At 48.8% G+C, this 23,418-nt stretch overlaps 8 non-coding genes across 8 annotated transcripts; 5 read left to right on the top strand and 3 right to left on the bottom strand.

Moving 5' to 3' along the window:
- Positions 1–14,200: 14,200 nt before the first annotated feature.
- trnaw-cca (transfer RNA tryptophan (anticodon CCA)) lies at positions 14,201–14,272 on the bottom strand. The gene has a single exon. It is a non-coding gene; the product is annotated as a tRNA-Trp (tRNA).
- A 6,219-nt stretch (positions 14,273–20,491) lies between these two features.
- trnak-uuu (transfer RNA lysine (anticodon UUU)) lies at positions 20,492–20,564 on the top strand. Its single transcript has one exon. It is a non-coding gene; the product is annotated as a tRNA-Lys (tRNA).
- Positions 20,565–20,791: 227 nt separating this feature from the next.
- Positions 20,792–20,863, bottom strand: trnaw-cca (transfer RNA tryptophan (anticodon CCA)). Its single transcript has one exon. It is a non-coding gene; the product is annotated as a tRNA-Trp (tRNA).
- Positions 20,864–20,983: 120 nt separating this feature from the next.
- On the top strand, positions 20,984–21,056 carry trnak-uuu (transfer RNA lysine (anticodon UUU)). Its single transcript has one exon. It is a non-coding gene; the product is annotated as a tRNA-Lys (tRNA).
- A 334-nt stretch (positions 21,057–21,390) lies between these two features.
- Positions 21,391–21,463, top strand: trnak-uuu (transfer RNA lysine (anticodon UUU)). The gene has a single exon. It is a non-coding gene; the product is annotated as a tRNA-Lys (tRNA).
- Positions 21,464–21,699: 236 nt separating this feature from the next.
- Positions 21,700–21,771, bottom strand: trnaw-cca (transfer RNA tryptophan (anticodon CCA)). The gene has a single exon. It is a non-coding gene; the product is annotated as a tRNA-Trp (tRNA).
- A 120-nt stretch (positions 21,772–21,891) lies between these two features.
- Positions 21,892–21,964, top strand: trnak-uuu (transfer RNA lysine (anticodon UUU)). The gene has a single exon. It is a non-coding gene; the product is annotated as a tRNA-Lys (tRNA).
- A 334-nt stretch (positions 21,965–22,298) lies between these two features.
- trnak-uuu (transfer RNA lysine (anticodon UUU)) lies at positions 22,299–22,371 on the top strand. The gene has a single exon. It is a non-coding gene; the product is annotated as a tRNA-Lys (tRNA).
- Positions 22,372–23,418: the final 1,047 nt, after the last annotated feature.

Here is a 23,418-nt window from a genome sequence, read left to right as displayed (position 1 = left end):
GGTACATAGATAAAATCAGAGATGATGAATGCCCGATGAATTTTATGGAAAAGGCAGAAGACACGTGGAGAGCTAGAATGCAGCAGAGCCCAGATTTAAATGATGCGGTCCGGGCACTGTTCAGACAGACTGTCCGGGACGCACTGCCCGCCCCAGTGGCGGAAGCAATAGAAAAAGACCAAAGGTCCAGGTTCTGCACTCAGGAGGAGTTTAAGGCTATGGTAGACTTCCAGATGGAAACATTCCGGAAGGAGAAAGAGGACAAAAAGCGCAAGGCCGAGGACGCTGCGGCCAAACTCACCCAGATGCAGATACAAGAATTAAGCAAAAAGACCAAGGGAGCGGCCATCCAGGCCGCAGTCCTAGCTCAAGAACCACCCAAAATACAAGCTGTGGTGGGGCAACCCGGACCAATTATGGGGGGTGGCCTGGTACAAGGGCCACCCCAGCCCCCAGACATGATGCTCCAGATGCTCCAAGAAATGAGGCAGGAGCTGGGGGAATTAAAGAAGGGAGGGCAGCCCCAAACACAGAATCAAGGACAGGGACAAAACCAAGGCCAAGGCCAGAGAAATAATCAGAGGCAAAATCAGAAAGGAGATGGTTGCTGGAACTGTCATCAGGATGGGCATTTTAGCAGAGAATGCCCCCACCCCAAGCAGAACAATGGGGGTGGAAAGGGCAACTGGAAAGGGGGAAACAATCGCCAAAACCGCCAAAACAATCAGAATAATCAGGGAGGAGGGTATCAGACCCAACAACAGCAACAAGTGCAGCAGCCCCAGATGCAGATGGCCCCCATGTATATGGGAGGTCAAGTGGCAATGATGCCTATGACTTATCCCCAACAAATGGCGCCTCAGGTTATGATGCAGCCACAAGTCCAGCGTGCGGTAGCCCAACCAGTAATGCAAACAGTCAGCCAACCAGTAATGCAAACAGTTAGCCAACCAGCTGTGCAGGCAGTTGCCCAGCCGGTAATGCAGACGGTAATGCAGCCTGTCCTGCAGCCACAGCAGCAGCAGCAGACGGTCCAGCCCCAGGTACAATATGTAACAACTCAACAGAGCGCTCAGGGGCCCGTCTCCCCATACGGGGGGAACCCGTATTCGGGTTGACGGGGCCCAGAAAAGCCAACGGGAGGTCAATTCCTCATAATATCAAGAGGAGTTGAAGGCGAACCATTGTTGAGGGTTCAAATAGGGGGCGTAAGCGTACAATGCTTGGTTGACACTGGAGCAACCTACACCTGTCTTCAACCCAAAGACGCCCAACACCTCCCAATGTCTAGAGGAAAATTCCGCAAGACGGTTGGCTTTTCGGGAAAAATACAATTAACCCCAGTAACAGTCCCAGTAACAATTCGAATCGAAGACAGGGAAGTCAAAATTCCTATAATAGTAGCAGAAAGTACCCCAATCAATCTGTTAGGAAGAGATGCAATATGCCGATTAGGACTCAGCATAGAATGTACACCAGATGGAGTAGAAATACCCGAAATAGAGAGCCAAATGGTAGTACGATTCTTAGAGGAGACAGAACAGTCTCTCAACGGAGGACCAGAGTGGTTCGAAAACCAAAAACTAAGGCAGGCATATTGGATAGGGGACCTAGAGCCCAGCCTGGACTCAGTGGTAAGGGAACTAGAAAGAGATTTTGGCCCCGTAATAGACGGATCAATGCGACAACCCAATACCCCATACCACTGTACCCTGAAGTTCGAGCCTGATGTAAATAAAGAAAAAGAAGAAGCGTGGTTACAGGAAATGGACCCAAATGTAAAATATCCACTTGATGTATGCGCAATAGTCATAGCCGAAGAGGGTATGGCGGCCGAAGTACAGTTCCGTGAGGGCCTCCAGAAGGAGGGACTCTCACATCATTTCAGAGTAAGGGGTTCTGTCCCACATATAACCTTGAGAGTGGGAAGGGGTTTCAAGGCCCAGGATTTGGGCCCAGTAATGCTACGGGCGCAACATGCCAAATGGCGGCCCGTGGATGAGCAAACACAGGGTTGGCAAACTACTAGCTCAGGAGAAGGACAGCGGAAAATGTACAGATTAGTGGGAGATGAATACCCATTTGTGACCTGGGGAGTACCTCAGGTAACAGTGCTGCGCGAATACAGCGCAGCGACAGACGCCCCAATGGTCCCATATAAGGAAGGATGCCCGTTCGGGAACCCCTACTGTATATACAAATTGTTCAAGGGTTCTGGACGGAGGTGCTGGGACTCCAGCAATCATGTGCCATTTACGCCGAGCGATCCCGAATGGGATTCGTGGGCAACGCGTACTCATGTGCTCAGGATACCCTGTGCCGATCGGGAAGGACAGGGAAAGGTAGTGCAATGCCCGGTAAAATGCCCATATCAGACAAAGGGCTGCAGATGGTGCAGCAGAGAGCAAGGGCTCAGCCCACGCTCAGAGGGAGTTAGTGACCACCGGCATACACATGATACATACGCGACGCCCCACGACATGTACATGGTACGACATGTGCATGACTTTGTAGAAAGACAATGCGCCATATGTGCAAGGCAAAAGTGCCCCATATGCAGGGATCTGCCATGTGAGGCACTGGCCGAGGGAAGAATAATGAACGTATGCTGCTCACCCGAACGTGTGGAAGAACCAGACGAAAGGGTAAATAGGGTACTGGCCCAGGTACCACAAGAAGTATGGTCGAAAGGGGATGGGGACATAGGACTGATAGCATCAGCCAGCCCAGTTGAGTTTAGAATCAAGCCCAACTCAGTATTCCCCTTTCATAGGCAACATCAATTAGGCGAAGCTCCGAGAGAAGGAATTAGGGGAACAATCGAAGAACTTTTGAAAGCAGGAGTGCTGAAAGAAGTGCCTATGGCATTGTGTAACACATCCATCTGGCCAATCCTGAAGGCAGATGGAGTACGGTGGAGGATGATACAGGACCTCAGACTGGTGAATGAGATAGTTGAGGACTTCCCCGCTGAGGTGCCAAATGCACAGGTATTGCTCACGAGCATCCCGCCAGAAGCACAAGTATTCTCTGTGCTTGACCTGGTGCAAGCGTTTTTCGCAGTCAGGGTGGCTGATTCGTGTCATGGTCTTTTTGGATTTAAATACGAGGGGAGGACCTTAACGTACACGCGTTTGCCCCAAGGATTTAAACACTCCCCCCACGTGTTTAATCAAGTACTAAAAGAGGATTTGAAGCACGTCGAATGCAACTCGACGTTGCTTCATTACGTTGACGACGTCTTGATTTGTTCTCCAGACAGCGCAACTTGCGAGGCGGACACAGCCCATGTGCTAACCGTGTTGGCAGAACGAGGCTACAAGGTGTCAAGAAAAAAGCTGCAATTTGCCCTGCCTCAGGTCATATACCTGGGCAGACTGATCTCGCACGAGGAAAAGCGGTTAGCGCCTGACCATATATCAGCCATATCAAAAGCACCAAAGCCATTGACAGTAAAGCAAATGATGTCCTTTATAGGGTTGATAGGGTTCAGCAGTGAATGGATAGACTGCTATGAACAAAAGATCGCCCCCTTAAGGAAACTAATCACAAGTGCAGGAACTGAGAGACTGTCTAACAAATTGACATGGACTGAGGAAGCAATGGAAGCGTTTGAGGGAATAAAAAGGGAAATGCAGCAAGCTCCCGCCCTAGCACTTCCAGACTACTCAAAACCCTTTGACTTGTATGTGACAACCCGAAAAGAACCAGGCCAAGAGACATATATGGCTGCCGTGTTATCCCAGAGACAGTGTACTGGGAAGGCAAGACAGGCAATAGCCTATTACTGTACAAAGCTAGACGGTGTGGCGCAGGGGTACCCACCGTGTTACCAAGGACTAGATGCAGTATATGTAGCCCACACAAAAGCAAGTGCAGTAACAATGGGATGGCCAGTAACAATCTACACAAGCCATGCGATATCCCAATTGTCAGAACAAGGAAAGTTCTGCTTAACCCCGCAGAGGCAGTTAAGGTATTACCACCTGCCGTTCTGCGTGGACGTGACAATCAAGACATGCGATATGGCAACCAACCCCGCTGACTTTGTTCCACTCGATTATGAGGGAGAACCTCATGCATGTGTGGCTCAGTCTAAGGCCTACTCCAAGCTGAGAGAGGACTTAGAGAGTGAGCCATTAGACGAGGGAACTACTTATTTTGTGGACGGATCCAGCCACAATTATGACAACAGGACCAATGCAGGGTTCAGTGTAGTGGAATGGATCGCGGGACAGTTTATAACGATAATGTGCGAACCATGTGAGCAACCATGTTCTGCTCAACTGGCAGAATTAAAAGCACTAACGGCAGCATGCCAGTTAGGAGAAGGAAGGGAAGTGACGATTCACACCGACAGTGCGTACGCGCACAACGTGTGCCATGTGCACGGAGCGCAATGGAAGCAGAGAGGGTTCCAGAAAACGGATGGAAGCCCAATACAGCACATACACCAGATTAAGCAATTGTTGCTCGCAATGTTCTTACCTAGGAGATTGGCAATTTGTAAATGCAAGGCACACACCAAGAGTCAGGATCTTATCACTCTGGGCAATGCACGGGCTGATGAGGTAGCAAAAGAGGCGGCGATTCTGGCAAGGCAATTCCTGAGAAAAACAGAAAGAACAATCATGGCCTTACGGCCAGTTACAACGGTGAACTGGCACAAAGGGAAAGGGGGTCAGCGTCTCCGCTGCCCCACGGCGTGCCCGTTCCCAAACATAGCAGAGTGTAAATGGTGCTCGCAGTGGATAGATGGTGAAAGCCATTCACATCATGACGAACCAATAGCATGTGCGCTCTGCCAAAGGGCAGACTGTCCTGAGTGCGCGCTGAACCCATGTGAGCCACGGTACTCTGCCAAGTTAATGGCTGCACTACAATGGGAAGAGCCCCCTCGCCAGCTAGGTGAGGGAGATCTGTTCGGGCAGGAAGCCCGGGTGAGGAGGGTCCCCAATAGGGATGGGCGTACCCCCATACCAATAAGCAGAGGTGGTATCTCACCCGGCACTGCAAGGCAAATATCCGTAATACCCATGAGGCTTGAACAGTATTCCCCTGGCATCCCAGGAGCCACCCTAGTGAACCCGGTAAGCCGGCACTTAGTGCCTGCCGGAGGGATGGCCCGTATAGTCTCCTTGATGGCAGGGCCCAAGTATGACAAGGAATGCAGGCGAAGATTATCAAGCGAAGGGCCATTGAAGCCAGGAGAAGTATATGAGACTCAGCCGTTCAGGCTAGGGTGGGCATTTGAAAGAATACTCCACATAGCTGTACCGAGGAGACGGGTGAGCGAGAGTCCAGACGAGTCGGCCATAGGACTAAGAGACCTCTATAAAAAGGCATTTAGGGCATGCTGGAGACCCTCAACCCAACTGATAACCATGCCCTTGTTCGGGTGTAGGAACTACCAGCATGACCCAGCCATAAGTATGGCAGCATTTTTGGAGGCCACAGAAAAAGACCTGGGTGAACAAATGGTAGATCTACTACTACCTGACCTCTGTGAGGCAGTAGTCATGGCCGAGTACCTAAAGCAGGTAGCGGGAGGAGGCGTAATGGAATGGAAGGCCATCGAACCCAAAGCCCAACCATCCGAACCGATAATTCTCCGGGGAGGATCAGTACCATCAGGCTCGGACTCAGAAGAAGAGTCAGTAGCCCTCAGGCCTTTGAGGGTAGAAAGAGCTAGGGGATGGGTGAGGGAGCAAAGAGAAATAGAGCAACCATGGATCAGGGACGCCCCCATAAGAGGGATAGAAAAATTGATGTCTCCCCAGGGGAGAATATGTCCCGAGTCAACGGGACGCCTATGTCCGTACCTCAGAGAGCCAGGTGAGAGGTGTGGATGGTGCGAGGGAGGACTGAGTAACACCCATATTCAGTTAGAAAAGTGTGAAGTTTGTGGAAAACTTGGATGCCCAAGCCGAGTCAGAAATACTCCAGAGCAAAGGCGCCGGCCTAAGGCACTACAGTGCCTAACCCGCAGCGCAAGCGGGAGTGAGGGGCCCCCTCCCGAAGAGGAGGAGGAGCCAGCAACAAGGCAGGGAGCAACTGAGATAGTGATACCTGCGCATTACCTGTCATACATAAAGGAGCTACAGGCAGAAGTTCCGGAGTGGGAGATACGATTGTGGAAGGTCAGAGGGGCATGGAAGAGCCCAGATGACGTGTGGCGCAATCATGAAGGGAGAGTAGTAGCTCCCCTCAAGTACCTGGATAGGTTGATTGAAGTGGCCCACGACACTGACCATTGTGCAAAGGCGGAAGTCAAGACCCAAATCCTGAAAACCGGGTTTTGGGCTCCTAACTTGCAGGATAGAATATCCTTCATATTGGGCCAGTGTGAAGTATGCAGTTGCAACAACATCAGGAAGGGTACGGCACCCAGGCCGCTGGGGCATGTTCCCCTTCCTGATGGTCCATTCAGACACATAACAATGGACTACATTGACATGACTAAAACAGTGAGCAATTTTAGGCATGTCTTGGTGGTGATTTGTCGATTCTCCCGGTGGGTAGAAGCCTGCCCGACCCGGAGGCAGGATGAGGGGACTGTGGTGAAGTTCCTTTCAAAGGAAATTATCCCCAGGTTCGGAATCCCTGAGCTTGTAAGCAGTGACAACGGCAAAGCCTTCGTGGCGAGCGTCTGGCGCAAAGTGGCCCAGACGTTGCGAATGAAACTCAGGTTCGGGTGCATCTACCATCCCCAAAGCCAAGGGATAGTGGAAAGAGCTAACGGCACCCTGAAAAACAAAATCCTGAAGATCACACAGGATACTGGCCTAAATTGGGTAGAGGCTTTGCCAATAGCACTGATGAAAATGCGAACTGAGCAAAACCGAATCACGCACCTGACACCACATGAAATGCTGACCGGGAGGGCTATGCCCACCCCACGAATCCGGTTAGAGAATGGGCGCGGCCCATCCTCTGACGCACTCCCGAGAGAGTGGCGTGCATACATTAAACAAATGTCAAATGTTCATGCTGTTATTTTCAATGAGCAACAGGAAAGAGAGAATCGACTGGGGAGAAGCGTGGAGGAAGAAGCGCGACCTGTGGAACCAGGAGACTACGTGTACCTGAGGGTGTTCCGGAGGTCGTGCTTGGACCCCCGAGCGGAGGGGCCGTACAAAGTGGTCAAGGCCACTGCAAGAGCGGTACAGGTAGAAGGTGCAGATGTGTGGTACCATCTTAACTCTTGTTTCAGAGCCTCCAGGCCAGAGGACGAGGATGAGCCGGAAGAAGAAGATTCCAGCCCGGGAGGCCGAGCCAGCCCCGGGAGAGGAGGAGGCCCCAGCTCGAGCTCACCAGGCGACGATGGTCATGACGGTGAGGGACCCCGGAGGCGGGAACCAAGTCTTCCTGATGGTGAAGCCAGAGGGCCGCCTGCGACTGATGGGGGCAGCAGTAGCCCTCATCTGTCTGGGCGGCATAGTGTTCTCTCTCCCAATGTTATGTCAACAGGTGGTGTTGATGTGGGCGGAGTCCCACGGCGCAGGAGTCCGCGGGGTAGGAGAGGTTCAGGTACCCCCGGATCCGGTCCCAGTCCCGAGGGAACGACACCCAGTGCAGAGCCCCGGAGTAGTCCAGAAGACCCCGGGTCCTCATCACCGGATGTGTCCAGCCCGGGAGAAGATTCCCGGTCTTGGTTTCCCGACCTTTCCGAGTCATCGGCCTCGCCCGACTCGCCCCCCCAGACGACGCAGCCACCCCCAGACGCTGCCCAAGGATCGCCAGTGGACCCTGGAGGGGGGTCCGCCCCCTCTCAGAGCCCAGTCAACGACAGCACCCCAGGGGGACCAAGCGTCCCCCACATACAAGCCAGACCCGAGGTCACGGCCTCCACCGAATTCACGGGAGAGTGCCCTCCCGACCGCCCGACCGAACCATGGACCAGAGCCGACACCCCGGATGAAGAAGGACCCGAAGCAAGCACTGAAATCCCTGGGCCAAGCTACGTTGGTCCGCCTGAACATGACCAATATTGGACTAGCGAAGGCTTGGACACCATTGGCGGAGACGACGCTCGAGAACTCTTCCCCGGCATATTCAGATGGTATGGGGTCGGGGGAGGAGCCCAGCTCGACCCAAACGCCGCCCCCTGGGACGGTGAATGGGGCCCAAACCCATGATAGATCTCAGGTAACTGAGGGGGCCCCCAGCCCCGACGCACCCTGGGAAATAGTAGGTAGAGTAGGGACAGCAATTCATATCCCTTGCCCAATCACCCCAGAAACGAAGATAGTTTATTGGATCAAGGATCAGGGATCTTTGTTGGAGAAAATGCAACCCATCGTAACGACAAATATGTCAAACATTAGACACCCAAACACCACCTTACCGTCAGGATCTGAAGCCCAGTTGAAGTTAGACAAAGATACCTTAACAATGACCATCTCCCAAGCGAAAAGAGCAGATGGAGGGACCTACTATTGCCTGCCCGGCTCGAATGAAGAAGACAGTATAAGTCACGGGATACATGTTAAAATACTATCGCGTCGCACACGATCAGTAGGCCTGCAAGACGTGGCACGTAGGCCCAAAACGGGCATTAAAGAATACATGGAGCAAAACTCATGGCTGCAATGGGCAAGGTACACTGCGTTATCAATTTATCCAGAGGGAGACTGCTATGTTTGTGCTAAACAGTCACCCACGTACTATGCGGTTCCGGTGCCCTTCTCCTTAACAGGAGCAATAGGGTTTTTGGCGGATTCAGATTTGTACTCAGCAAAACAAAATGTTACACGGGCCCAGTGCACCTTAGAATTAGCTAATGAAAACGAAGCACATGAAATCGGTCGACGACATATAAAGAAAACAACGCGGAAAGAGCTCCACCAGCTGTGTGGACAGCTGTACCCTGACATAGTACCTGTGCCAGAGGAACAGCTCCAAACATACCAGATTGGATCAAACTTAGAGTATGAATGCTTTTATGGCCACTCGCCCAGCGGTGTGGACATTGAGGTTTTCGAAAATGAAACAGTGGCGAAAAACGGAGCAATAGGTAAGGTCATGATCCCGGGGATGACGGGAGGATGGGACGATGTAGGAGAGTTCCAGGGAAAGTGTTCCCGCACATGGGTTAGAGGGGTGGCAGGCCAATGGGGAGACATAACGAAATGTGAGCTGAAGGAAGGCGACATGGGCTGGAGAGAAAAGCAGAGATGGGAAGAATTGGGAGGGGAAGCGAGTTATTATAGATGCAGCTTTGAGGATAGCTACATGCCAATATATACAGGAACAGTGTCCACTGCAATTCCCCTCAACAACCTGTTTTGGGCATGCGGCCCAACTCACGGGTTGCAAAAGACTTTGCCCAGGTGGTGGAAAGGGAAGTGTGCGTGGGTTAACGTAGTCCAAGACACACACATACTACCAATGGCCGAAATCAAAGTAGAGGCAGGAGATGAGCCAACCATTGTCAGGGGTAGAAGGTCAATTGAGAAGCATACACCTCTGTCAACCCCTGATAATGTGCCCAAAGAATTCAAGGCCCGAGACGAAGCCCTGGCAGGGTTTATAGCAGCAATTCCCTTCTTTGGTGTAGGGTACCAAGTCGCAGAAAACGTCAAATGGATCAACTTTGTGTACTACAACCAGCAACAGTTCATGAACTGGACTGAGGCTGCCTTTACTGTGCTAGACCAAAGGATCAACATACTGACTGATAGCCTGGAAGCAAACACCCGAATAACCTTGCAGAACCGATTGGCGTTGGACTGGATGTTAGCCAAACAGGGTGGGGTCTGTGAGGTAATTGGAGACACGGACAGCTGCTGTTCATACATCCCACCCGCTAGGAACACTAGCGTTGACGCCGCGTTTAACCATGCCATGGACAATCTCAGGCGGGTTAGAGACATTGCGGTAGCCAACGCTGGACGGGAACCTGATCTGGGACTAGATGGGATCAGCCAGATCTTCAACGACGGATGGACATGGATGAAGGACACTTTCGGGTCACTAGGTGCCACCATAATCGGGTGGATCCTTAAAATACTGCTGTTAGTGGCAGCAGTAGCGGCTGTAGTGTGTTGCTTTGTTACATGTTGCGGGAAGGTGTGCTCAAAATCAATCTCCAAGGTGATAGAGAAGCAGTTAGTGGTATTAGGGGATGAGGAGATAGTTCCACTGCATCAAATCAAGTTCGAAATGATTGATGAGCAGCCAGAGAAGGTTCTGGTGCAAACTAGCCACGCATGGCAAAAGGACCCAAATGACCCAAATGACTGGCACCTGCCCGAGACAGTTGAGGATGTTGACCGAGATATACAGACCCTTAAAGACGGGTTTGAACTCCTCGAGGCTAAACGACTCGAGCTCAGTGCCCGACTCGAGAATCTCAATCCAGAACCAGACCCCGGGGTAGTACCTGAGCAGGAAATTACTCAGCTGGCAAGTAGTGAATGGAGAACTAACGTAGAACCTATTATCGGGCTCAAGCTACAATATGCGCGTGAAAACGTATACAAATTGGCCGACGAGCACGAGGGTGTGATCAAGTGGTTTGACCAGAACATAAACACCCCGTTCAACAGACGTAGACGGCTGAAAATATTCAGTCGCGTAGCCGACTTGCTACATGCAACGTTTCGTCTTTTTGTAGGTTTAGCTGAGATACAGGCCAGAATAATTACAACGCGCTTGGACGGGGACGCTGCCCCAAGAAAGGACCCTGCCCCAACCGATGCGCCTGTGGAACAGCCGCAAAGGGGGGAGAAATGGGCAAGGGTCTTGGGCCTGACAAAGGAATGAAAGGTTCTGATAGGAGGGGAAGGTTAGGAAGGTTAGAAGTGGTCATGTGTATTTTTCTCTTATCCCAGTAATAATTGTCATTTTTCTCTAGTTATAAGCTTCATTTAGGTCGATTATATTTTTTATGCGACTTGTTTGTTTTGTTTCTACTCATAGGTGATAAGTTTTTATTTCTAGTTAGGTTTCCTAATGCGGTCGTATGGACGCAGTACTGGGGGTTGAGGGGATAAAGCATGCTCGTTGTCACTGTTAAACTTGATGTCGTGACAAGCGCCTGCATTATCCCGCCGCTCCTCCTAAAAAGACCAAAAACAGAGTGATAAAGAGTGATAAGTGTAAAGATGGAGTCAGCCATGGTGTGGTTGAGGTTTGTTGTTTTCGTTTTTTGTTTTAACCACCAAGCCTTGATAGCTGGCATTATTGCACTTGAAATTTGTACTTTATAGATGGGAAAAGAGTAGGCGTTGTAAAGAGAGCGAGAGGAGACACGCTATGAGACCTAGAGAGCGTCACAAGGATCAACCGTGCCAGCCAGTTCCAAAGGGGGGACTGAAAATGAATTGGTGACCAACACGTTGCTGGACCAGGAGGGGGGCCTCAGTATTAAGACACTGGGGACAAGACCGATAGAACGAACGTGATATAATACATGAGTAAAAGACCTGGAAGTGCCAGCCAGTCCAGACAGGACTGAAAATGACCTGGTGCCCAACACTTCGCTGGACCACTGCTTGCAGTAACGCATAAAAGCTAGTAGTGGGGGTTAGCCCTGCTACGCAAAACCACCCGTAGTACCAGAACTCCCAACCGCTGTAAAGATAGTCGAACCGCCCAAAGACCCGAAGGATGAGGGAGCAGGAACAGGGAGTAGCTACAAACCAAATAGCGAATAAATCACGGATGCCTTAGCCATGTCTCGTTAATTAAAGAGTAGGACCACCCACCCCATGCACAAATCTGTAGGGAGGCGGGAACGCATCTGTAAGGCAAACTGGAGAACTAACAAAGGGTAGAATCGCTTGCGAAAATGAGATTGAGGAGATACAAGGCTGCGATGACCCATCCCAGCTGAAACTAGGAAACTAAGGCAGTCTTGTATTACAATCCGGACATTAATAGAAAACAACCTATAGGCTGAAAGGACAATTAAGCATTGAAAGACAAGGTCCACTCCGACTGGAAAGAAGTAAATAATATGGCGTGTTTAAAAACATGCTGACACGAGTAACCCTCGGAATCTGACTAGCGAGTGCGAGCTGGAATCTAACAATTAACTATTGCCCGATTGGTCTAAGGCTTGTTGAGTACCTGAAAAGGAGGAGAGAAGGTACAACACGTGATAGATGAAATTATACTATTGCAGATGCCTAGGGAAACTTGGTTTCAGCTCCAAAGGGGGGTCCCATGTCTTCCGAGCCGCAGGATGGCTAAGGTCGTGATCGGGATCGATGTACGGCCGGTGCCTGCAGGCATAATCTGGCCAGCCGTGGCTGTATAGTGGTGCAGCCGGTCACGTAGGACCAGGTTAAAATATGGAGACACTACAAACTCCACCTAACAAAAGAAAAGCACAAAAACAAATTACACGAAGGCGCTACTCAGCAGTGATATGGCCCAAAGATGGTGGGTTTCGGTGGTTGTAAAGGCCCCGACGTAAAGCCCAATGACGGACGCAGCCTCGAGGCAAGGCACCAGCCAAAGTCGCCTAAGGCAGGGGGCCCACCCAGACGGGAGTGGCCTCGACCCGTCAGCCAGCTGAGAGCAACCGCAATCATGCGCCTGTCATACCTACCGGATGGTAGAGGGTTGGCTCGACAAAAAGAGTTGGCCCGAACAAGCCTAAGTAACCTTAAGTTATTTATGAAGAGCGACGGGTCGGTCATAAAACGACACTTGGGAAGACAGGGGACCCAGGGATGGAGTCCAAATTATGTAAATAATAAGTTGTGTCTTCCCTCCACTAGGCAGGCTCAACGATGCACAGAAGCTTTTTAGCATATCATAGCTCGGAAGCCTCAGGAAATTGCTGAGGTAACTGTCTAGGCCACAAAATAAAATAATAAGGTGATCACTCTGCAATAGGCCTCGTCGAGTAATCTCGGGAGGGTGAGTGAATTGTAGGAGTCAATTGGGGACTGGACTTCGAGTTCGCGCTCACTAGGGAGATGCCATAGGAAGAAAACTGTTGGTTATCGCACCGCTGCCTTTAGGTGTATAGGACAGGGGCCTTGTTAAGCGGATTCCATGACATAGGTGGACTATTCGTAAACATGGCCCTGCGGACTTGGACAGGGGATCTTGTCCGTCCGCCCGTCCAACTGACAACAAAAAGAATACGCCAGGCTTAGCCGCATCACTACCCTTGGTGAGGCATTTAAAGAAGCCTCAAAGGGGGGAATATGTGGTAATTTTCGGTGATGCAGCAGAATAAAAAACATTATAAAACTAACAAAATAAGTTGTTTATGTCACACAGGGAAGAAAAAGCTTAATATCATAGAGAGGTCAACCGACACTGTACTGCATGTCAGCACAGTGTTGCAAGTCACAGGCCTGCTGAGCGTGTGGGCCTGGGGAAGAAATGCATACTCAGCACTCTCCTCAGAACGACCAGTGTGCTTGCCTAAGGGGAATCTCGGCTGGGGTTTTCCAGAGAAGCAAGGAGCTCTGTTTGTCTAGGGCTCAAGTTCTGCTTTCTGTAGAGAACAGGAGGGTGCGGGGGTTATGCTTCCATGGAATAGGGGAACTTGAAAAGGTCATAGCAAAACAGACATACACAAGGCCAGGGGGTTGGAGTGTTGGTCAAGGCCCTGTATCAGCAATATTTCGACTCAAAAACATGGGGTTTACCAGGAAAACTGTTGACTCCAAGTAAAACACCATTAGTAAGAAATGTTGGATAAGGGAGTTTGAGGAAAACATTGCATTGCTGATGTATCATTATTTTTTAATGGCATAAGCAATATAGAAATCCACAATTGTAAACCTGCCGATACGTCATAAATCAAATAGGAGGGGCCATGGGGCTCTTTTTGCATAAAAGCAGAGCCCCTGGCCCCAGAGAGGCAGAAGCTGTTGGACGATTGACTTGCACACTCCGAAGGCATCTTCTCAGGGCTGATCAGCACTTCGCTCGTTGGTATAAGGTAGTCTGTTGGCCTTTTGGCTGCAAACCTTTCTCTTTTATCATGACTTGGTATTACTATGTATGTTTGGCACTCTGTCATTATTTGCAATTGTAAGTAATAAATTCTCTCAACAACTACTTAAACTTCTGAGTACATTGTGTGTTTTGTTGTGGGTCCATTTGCTTGAGGTCAGAACTTCAGTGGGCGCTTTTGCTGCCCCAGGCGGTCAGTAGTGAACCAGCAAAAATCCACGACACTGTTCAGGCTTCTTTCAGTGGCACCTCTTCAAAAGGCAGTGTCCAGCAATGACCCCGACGTGATTTGAACACGCAACCTTCTGATCTGGAGTCAGACGCGCTACCGTTGCGCCACGAGGTCCTGCGCAGATACCATCGCAAAACAACAGGGTCTTTCGCTACATTTTCTCATCCTGCCTTTTCGCCAGACCCACATAGTCCTGCGGGATCTGACCACTCATGTGCCTGCAGTATTCTCGAAGCCTGGATAGCTCAGTCGGTAGAGCATCAGACTTTTAATCTGAGGGTCCAGGCAGGCCCGTTGCGTTAAGGTACGCAAAGTAGGCATTTGCCTAGGGCCCCCAAGTAGGAGGGGGCCCCCTAAGGACGACAGATTGTGTATTTTCAGCAGTGACGTTTTTAAATCATTTTAAATGGCTTTATATTAAGGCCGCACAGTGACAGTCATGATCTGTATGAAGGGCCCTGCTGCTCGAAGGGGGCCCCTCCAAATTGGAAGGGGGGCCCCTCAATTGGCTGTCATCAGCGACAACGTCAATCCAAATGTCAAACAGTGCAATGACAGTCTAATCGAAGTACCCCCAGCTCGAGGGGGGCCCCACCAGTGTTTGGCATCAGCGACAGCGTGCGTCAACAAGTCAAGTGCAAAAATGAAGCGAAACTATCCCTCTGGGTTTCAAAAAAGAGAGAAGAAAAGAAAAGGGGAGGAGAAAAAACAGCAAGACACCGGTAAGTAGAATATGCACAATGAACATGAAATTAAAATTGTGCCAGGGTAGCCTGCTGTTTTGCAAGAGTAGTGGGGGTTTGCAACGATGGACGCTAGCTAGGAACTCTGGAAACTAGCTTTCCCAACCGTATGGAAAAGTTAATGCAATGGTGCTTATCAAAAATGTCAATCGGAACTATGTTGTTATTGGCGTGTCAAGATCAACCGAGATCAACCATTTAAATTCAGCAGACATGTCTCGCAAAGCCATTCTAGCGTTACTTCAGTTCTCGACTCTCATAACTGAACGGGATAATGCTGCTGTTGAAGCCACGGACAACCATCATTTGCGCCGTCGTCGGCTGCAGATAACTAATGAAATAGAAGACAAACAAGTATTTTGAGCATATCGTCCGACAATTTCCCCCCAAATGTTCCATCTCCAAACTGAATGGAAATGAACACTATTGCGCATTGAAATAAGCGGTCAAGGCTATGCAGATTTGTAGCCTGTTTGTAGCCTAATGGGAGACTAAGGATATTTGTTTGCACTTGTCGTTCCTTCGAAATGAACCACAACACATAGCGAAGTCGGCTTTAGTTCTGTTATACAACCGGACTGTATGGTAACAGCTTTTCTGCTAAGCTTTATTTGTTCTCACTCTCAAGCAGTTAGGGAGCACATCTCCTCTCGTTGGCTCAGTGCATCTGATCTGATCATGTGAAGAATGCACATCCCTATGAAACACTTAAAAACTTTACAGAGTAGGACCTGTGTTTGACGTCTTTTGTGGCTCATTGTCACAGGGGACAGTATGCCCACCTGATTTGGGGTGTGTGTCTCCTTAGATCACACTCCTCATAATTGCATCACATTGAATGCTTAATCTATGGTCTAAATAGCATTTTGCCTATTCGCCTAATTCTGCACATGGTGTAGTTATGAAAACTTGACATCCATGTTTGTGGTTCAAATCTTCATGTAAAATGTCTCTGGTGAGCATACGTGGTGGTATATAATCTCAGTGAGGGAGCTAATCCATGATTTCTATTCTGAAACATCTTGTTTTTCCTTGGATGGCATTAGAAAGAGGACACATCGATAGTCTCCCCATAGACAACAGTCTGTCTCACAGTCGACTAGCTCCACCTTGTGGTGGTGATGTATACCACACCACAATTAGTCTTCAATTACAACATGACCTCTCAAAGCATCAGTTGCACTAATTCATACACAAATGCCCTGTTATTTTGTGTAAAGCTTTTAATATCTTTTCCAACACAAGTATCAGACTGTAAATAAACTATGATATGATTTCAAAAGCATTTGAAAAATACAACCAAGCTAATCGCACTTATTCTTTTCCAAGGGTCATTGCTGAAATTTTTTCAGCCCCAAAGTGTTGTCTCGGATGCTACTGAAGGTAAAGATTTTGTCTATCTATTAGTACATTCTATCAACACGCTTGATGTTATCAAAATGACTTCTAATTCAAGTCATAGTTGTGTGTATTCATTCCACTTGCCTACAGAGTCTTCTGGACATTTCAAATATTAAAATGTGTGACATGCACTGATGTTAATGAATAACTGAGATAAATCCAGGCAAAATGTGCAATATAAATTAAAAGAATATAATTTATTTATTATTTTTGCACCAGGGCCATCAACATCGTCCTCGTCGCATGGCTATGAAGAGGAGCAAGTGGAAGAAGACATTGCGGCGTCCACACCACTTCCCAGCAGTGGTTCAACAGCAGGTACATTATGCCACACAATGTCAACTTATCACCTAACAAAGTGACCCAAAGTTATAGCAGCATGTGCAAAGTCTATTAAAATGATCATTGTCTGTAAAGCGTTACACAAGTAGATCACCATAACTTAAGCATTTAGTTGCCATACTTCACACATGAAACTGTGTCATAAATTAATTTTAATTACATATTTTTTCAGCAGCCCCATCAACTCCATCACGACCTCATGAAGAGGAGCAAGTGGAAGAAGACATTGCAGAGTCCACACCATGTCTCAGCAGTGGTTCAACAGCAGGTACATTATGACACACAATGTCTTCTTATCACCTAACACACCCATGTCCTGTGAAAGTGTAATAAGTGCAGTGTAATAAACGCATTGTACTATTAATCACCATTCCCTAGTTGCTGGACTTTCCACATGACAATTGTGCTATTAATTAATCTTTAATTATGTGTTTTCAACAGAGACCTCTGCTCCATCTACACTTCATGAAGAGGACAAAGAGGAAGATGACATGGCAGAGACCACCCCACCATCAAGAACTGAGGCACCTGCAGGTATTGCAAGCACCACATTAAGTGATGACCCGGGACGTTGGCCCAGTGTCCTAACAAGCAGTATGTGCTGTGAAATAGTCAAAAAAGGACCTGTGCAAATCATGGACATTGAATTCCCGCAAAACTTAGACAATCCTCCTCGAAGATTCACAAAGGACAGTTACAAACGAACCATGAAAAATGGTGAGAATATACATCGATCTTGGCTAGTGTATTCCATCAGCACAGATGGTGTGTTCTGTTTCCCTTGTACTGTCTTTGGGAAGCGTGACAATGCCTTAACAACCTGTGGCTACAGTGGCTGGAAGAACCTTTCCCATATCCTAAAAAGCCACGAGTGCACAAAGGTGCACTGTGACAATGTGAAAAAGTGGCATGACCTCCAGAGGAGACTGCAAACCGGTACGCTGATAGATCAGAGACAGCAAGAGTTGATGCAACTTGAGGTTCAGCATTGGAAAGGAGTGATCCATAGAGTGATAGCCATCATTACCCATCTCGCCGAACGCAACCAGGCTTTGAGAGGAAGTACTAGTACACTCTATGATCGCCACAATGGAAATTTTTTGGCTCAGGTGGAACTCTTAGCACAGTTTGATCCGGTCATGAATGAGCACATCAGACGGATACAAGGCAAAGAGACAAAGGTGCATTACCTGAGTGGAGTGATTCAGAATGAAATTATTCAGCTGGTCGGAGAGAAAATCCTACAGGAGATTGCAAGAAGAGTGCGCAAAGCGAAATACTTCTCCGTGATCATGGATTGCACTCCTGACGTCAGCCACAAAGAACAGCTTTCTGTTGTTCTCAGGATCGTAAATTGTGAAACAACTGTTTCTATTGCCGAGCATTTTTTTGGATTTGTCCATGTTGAGGACACAACTGGTAGAGGGCTCACTGAAACTCTGCTTGAACAGTTGGAGAAACACAATCTCAGCATTGCAGATTGCCGTGGTCAGTCCTACGACAATGGCAGCAATATGATCGGCCACAAACAGGGTGTTCAAGCCAGAATTCTGGAGGTCAACAACAAGGCGCTGTGCATTCCATGCAGCAGTCACACCCTGAATCTGGTTGTGTCAGATGCTGCCAAATCGTCAGTGCTGTCCATGTCGTTTTTTGGTGTGCTGCAACGACTGTACAACTTGTTCAGCTCTTCTGTCCAACGCTGGGCAATTTTGAAGCAGCATGTCAAGCAGCTCACCCTCAAGCCACTGTCAGGGACGAGATGGGAGGCCCGAATAGACAGTGTGAAGGTAGTATGGTACCAGCTACCTGAAATACTGCATGCACTGTCAGCACTGGAGACATCAGCTGCCGAGAAGGGGGACTCAGAGACCATGTCCTCTGCCAAAAGCTTACACGGTGAGCTTAAAACATGGTCCTTTCTGCTCTGCACAATAACCTGGTACAACGTTTTGTATCAGGTTAACCATATGAGCAAGCTCCTCCAGAGCCCGGATGTTTCTTTGCAAACACTTAAAAAAGAAATTGAGGAGTGACCGAGTACCTGGAAGATTTCAGGGGAAATGGAGTGGCATCAAGCCAGACGGATGCAGTGGAGATTGCAGAAGATCTGGACATTGAGAGGAAATTGCCTGAGAAAAGACATCGGAGAAAGAAAAAGCAGTTCCTGTACGAGAGTGCAGACGAAACGCAGTCAACTCCAGTAGAGGCCTTCAGAAGGGAATTCTTCCTACCTATGGTTGATACTGCCATTACAAGCATGACGGACAGATTCTCCAGACTGGAAGGTGTGTATGCCCTGTATGACTTTCTGTTTACAACAGATAACATGAGGGACACAATCAAGAGTGGAAAACTGCATGAGAGATGCAAGAACGTGGAACAAACCCTCCATGATGTTGATGCAGAGGACTTGGCATTGGAGATCAACTCTGCTGTCCACACCTTTCCAGATGACGTATCCAGCTGCCCATTTAAAATGCTAAATTACATATACAGTGAGAAGCTGTTGGACCTATACAGCAATTTAAGCATTGCACTGCGCTTACTCCTGACCCTTCCTGTCTCGGTTGCCTCTGGAGAGAGGAGCTTTTCATCTCTGAAGCGCATAAAAAACTACATGAGGTCGACTATGAGCCAAGAGAGGCTCTCTGGACTGGCACTGGCACAATTGAGAGTGACGTCCGCAGGTCTTTGGACATGGAGGAGATGGTGTCTGCATTTGCTGAGGCCAAGGTTCGCAAGCAGCAGTTTTAATCATTTTTTATCAAAAGACACTCAGAACATCGGCTGTGTGTGTGTGTGTGTGTGTGTGTGTGTGTGTGTGTGTGTGTGTGTGTGTGTGACCTCCTGACACTGAGGAAGTGTCCATGCAAGTGTTTGTGTGTGCGTGTGCGCGTGCCCATATGTTACACCTGCCTCTTTCCAGCTGAAGAACCTCATCTGTCAGCCAGACTCTGCCATTCCATCATCCAGTCACTTTATATCAGTTCACATTTGTCTTATCTCATATTCACTTATACTTAACATTTTTATCCATGCAAGTGTCTATCTAGTTGTATGAGTGTTTTTATTTATTTATTTTACATCTTATGCACTTTCCTTTTGTGTTGGTAATTTGAGTATGTTGGGTATGTGCACTTTATCTTCTTCCAGTGTTATTTGCGTGTATTATTACGTTTTATTATTATTATTGTTTATTGGTATGGCTTCTGTAGCCATTTGTAAATTATATGAACACGTTTACTTTTTTAATGTACAAAGATACAGAGATCTATAATTAAAGATGGTTGGAATGACTACATCATGTGCAATGCCTATCTGTTCTGTGCTCACGCCACTAATTGATCAAAATGCATGAAATTACATGTAGGAAAAACAACATTTTCTGGGTGAGGACCCCCAGACCCCCCGCCAAAAAAAAATACCTAGGGCCCCCACAACTCCTTTGCCTAGGGCCCCCAAAATCCTAGAAACGGGCCTGGGTCCAGGGTTCAAGTCCCTGTTCAGGCGATGCTTTAGGAACAGCTCAGTCACGGCTCGTCCTTGTTCTGAGCTGTTGGCTGCATGACAAATGTCGAGAACCACAAGTTGGGTGCGGTTCTCGGCAATGTCGCCGCTGACAAACTCAGCAGTTCACTTGGCCGCCATGCAATGTCCCACTGGTAAAGGCGCTAGCTGGTTAGCAACAGTGCCTTTGACAAATGGACTCCGGCTTCGCCCTCGACGGTCGCGCAAACGTCCTGCTGCATGCGCTGCTGTTCTTGCGATATTCAGATCACTCATGTTCTGGTGAAATGCTCTAGGGTTAGCGTCTGGCGTCCGCTGAGCATAGTCTTCCCTCGAAGCCTGGATAGCTCAGTCGGTAGAGCATCAGACTTTTAATCTGAGGGTCCAGGGTTCAAGTCCCTGTTCAGGCGTCGATTTACATTGTAGGAGTGGTCCAGTCCCGATTTGTATCCCTGTTAGGCAGCATAGCACAGCTGCAACTCCTCTATCATAACAAGGCCTTGGATTGAATGCAGTGGTCTTGCTGTGAGAGCACAGGGAGCCTGTGTGTGCTGCCTCTCGTGCAAACATGCTGCTTGTGCTGCGCAATTTTCAGGCTTCTTTCAGTGGCACCTCTTCAAAAGGCAGTGTCCAGCAATGACCCCGACGTGATTTGAACACGCAACCTTCTGATCTGGAGTCAGACGCGCTACCGTTGCGCCACGAGGTCCTGCGCAGATACCATCGCAAAACAACAGGGTCTTTCGCTACATTTTCTCATCCTGCCTTTTCGCCAGACCCACATAGTCCTGCGGGATCTGACCACTCATGTGCCTGCAGTATTCTCGAAGCCTGGATAGCTCAGTCGGTAGAGCATCAGACTTTTAATCTGAGGGTCCAGGGTTCAAGTCCCTGTTCAGGCGATGCTTTAGGAACAGCTCAGTCACGGCTTGTCCTTGTTCTGAGCTGTTGGCTGCATGACAAATGTCGAGAACCACAAGTTGGGTGCGGTTCTCGCCAATGTCGCCGCTGACAAACTCAGCAGTTCACTTGGCCGCCATGCAATGTCCCACTGGTAAAGGCGCTAGCTGGTTAGCAACAGTGCCTTTGACAAATGGACTCTGACTTCGCCCTCGACGGTCGCGCAAACGTCCTGCTGCATGCGCTGCTGTTCTTGCGATATTCAGATCACTCATGTTCTGGTGAAATGCTCTAGGGTTAGCGTCTGGCGTCCGCTGAGCATACTCTTCCTTCGAAGCCTGGATAGCTCAGTCGGTAGAGCATCAGACTTTTAATCTGAGGGTCCAGGGTTCAAGTCCCTGTTCAGGCGTCGATTTACATTGTAGGAGTGGTCCAGTCCCGATTTGTATCCCTGTTAGGCAGCATAGCACAGCTGCAACTCCTCTATCATAACAAGGCCTTGGATTGAATGCGGCGGTCTTGCTGCATTGACTGTGAGAGCACAGGGAGCTTGTGTGTGCTGCCTCTCGTGCAAACATGCTGCTTGTGCTGCGCAATTTTCAGGCTTCTTTCAGTGACACCTCTTCAAAAGGCAGTGTCCAGCAATGACCCCGACGTGATTTGAACACGCAACCTTCTGATCTGGAGTCAGACGCGCTACCGTTGCGCCACGAGGTCCTGCACAGATACCAATGGAAAACAACAGGGTCTTTCGCTACATTTTCTCATCCTGCCTTTTCGCCAGACCCACATAGTCCTGCGGGATCTGACCACTCATGTGCCTGCAGTATTCTCGAAGCCTGGATAGCTCAGTCGGTAGAGCATCAGACTTTTAATCTGAGGGTCCAGGGTTCAAGTCCCTGTTCAGGCGATGCTTTAGGAACAGCTCAGTCACGGCTTGTCCTTGTTCTGAGCTGTTGGCTGCATGACAAATGTCGAGAACCACAAGTTGGGTGCGGTTCTCGGCAATGTCGCCGCTGACAAACTCAGCAGTTCACTTGGCCGCCATGCAATGTCCCACTGGTAAAGGCGCTAGCTGGTTAGCAACAGTGCCTTTGACAAATGGACTCTGACTTCGCCCTCGACGGTCGCGCAAACGTCCTGCTGCATGCGCTGCTGTTCTTGCGATATTCAGATCACTCATGTTCTGGTGAAATGCTCTAGGGTTAGCGTCTGGCGTCCGCTGAGCATACTCTTCCTTCGAAGCCTGGATAGCTCAGTCGGTAGAGCATCAGACTTTTAATCTGAGGGTCCAGGGTTCAAGTCCCTGTTCAGGCGTCGATTTACATTGTAGGAGTGGTCCAGTCCCGATTTGTATCCCTGTTAGGCAGCATAGCACAGCTGCAACTCCTCTATCATAACAAGGCCTTGGATTGAATGCGGCGGTCTTGCTGCATTGACTGTGAGAGCACAGGGCGCTTGTGTGTTCTGCCTCTCGAGCAAACATGCTGCTTGTGCTGCGCAATTTTCAGGCTTCTTTCAGTGACACCTCTTCAAAAGGCAGTGTCCAGCAATGACCCCGACGTGATTTGAACACGCAACCTTCTGATCTGTAGCGCCTGCTGGCAAACAAACGGCCGACGAAATTTTAAAGAAAGTTAAAGAAAGTTCAAGGTGTTGGCCAATCACGAAGCAACCCCGACGCGTTAACCCCCAATCATATTCCCCCCTCAGCTTCCCCCCTCGAACATATCTAACAATCCACCAATCACGGCTCTTCTTGACTACTTTTTTTCACGTCGCGATGGGATGTTCGCTATAGTCAGATCTGCTAAAGAAGACGAAGCAAGTAAACACAACACAAGCTCCCCTTTGGCAAGATGACACAACACAACAACAAACAGTGGAAATATGTCCAAATTCGACAAGGTGAGTGGTTGATTAATATGTGTGTATGGCTGCTAGCTGTCGACGTTTACTTTAGAAAGTACTTCATGTCGCGCCATAGCTAACTGCAGGCAAGCTGACACTTGTTTGCGGTCTGTGGGATATATGACCATTAAGCGAGACATAATAACACTAACATAACTAAACCATGCACGGCATTGTGTTGATAAGATGAGGTGAGGAAATTCTACCGCTGATTTGTTTTATCAACATTACTACACCACCATGGCTCTATTCACTTATTCTGACACTCGCATGACGTTTGTTCTCCGCTGGTTATTTGTTATTGTGCGAGTAGACTGTGCTTAATTCCGAAGTAAGCTTAATAGAGGCATGAAACGTAATGAAAAAACCCTGAAGTCCGGAATTTGAAAGAAAATGTTTTTGGGAAAACCCCGGGGGAAAACCAGTTTTTTGGAGCTTAGTAAAGGGGGCCCC

This window comes from Engraulis encrasicolus, unplaced genomic scaffold (genome assembly GCF_034702125.1).
Source record: "Engraulis encrasicolus isolate BLACKSEA-1 unplaced genomic scaffold, IST_EnEncr_1.0 scaffold_370_np1212, whole genome shotgun sequence".
In the NCBI taxonomy this organism is placed as follows: domain Eukaryota; kingdom Metazoa; phylum Chordata; class Actinopteri; order Clupeiformes; family Engraulidae; genus Engraulis; species Engraulis encrasicolus.
The sequence above is the reverse complement of the archived record's forward strand: the minus strand, read 5'-3'. Positions and strand labels throughout refer to the sequence as shown.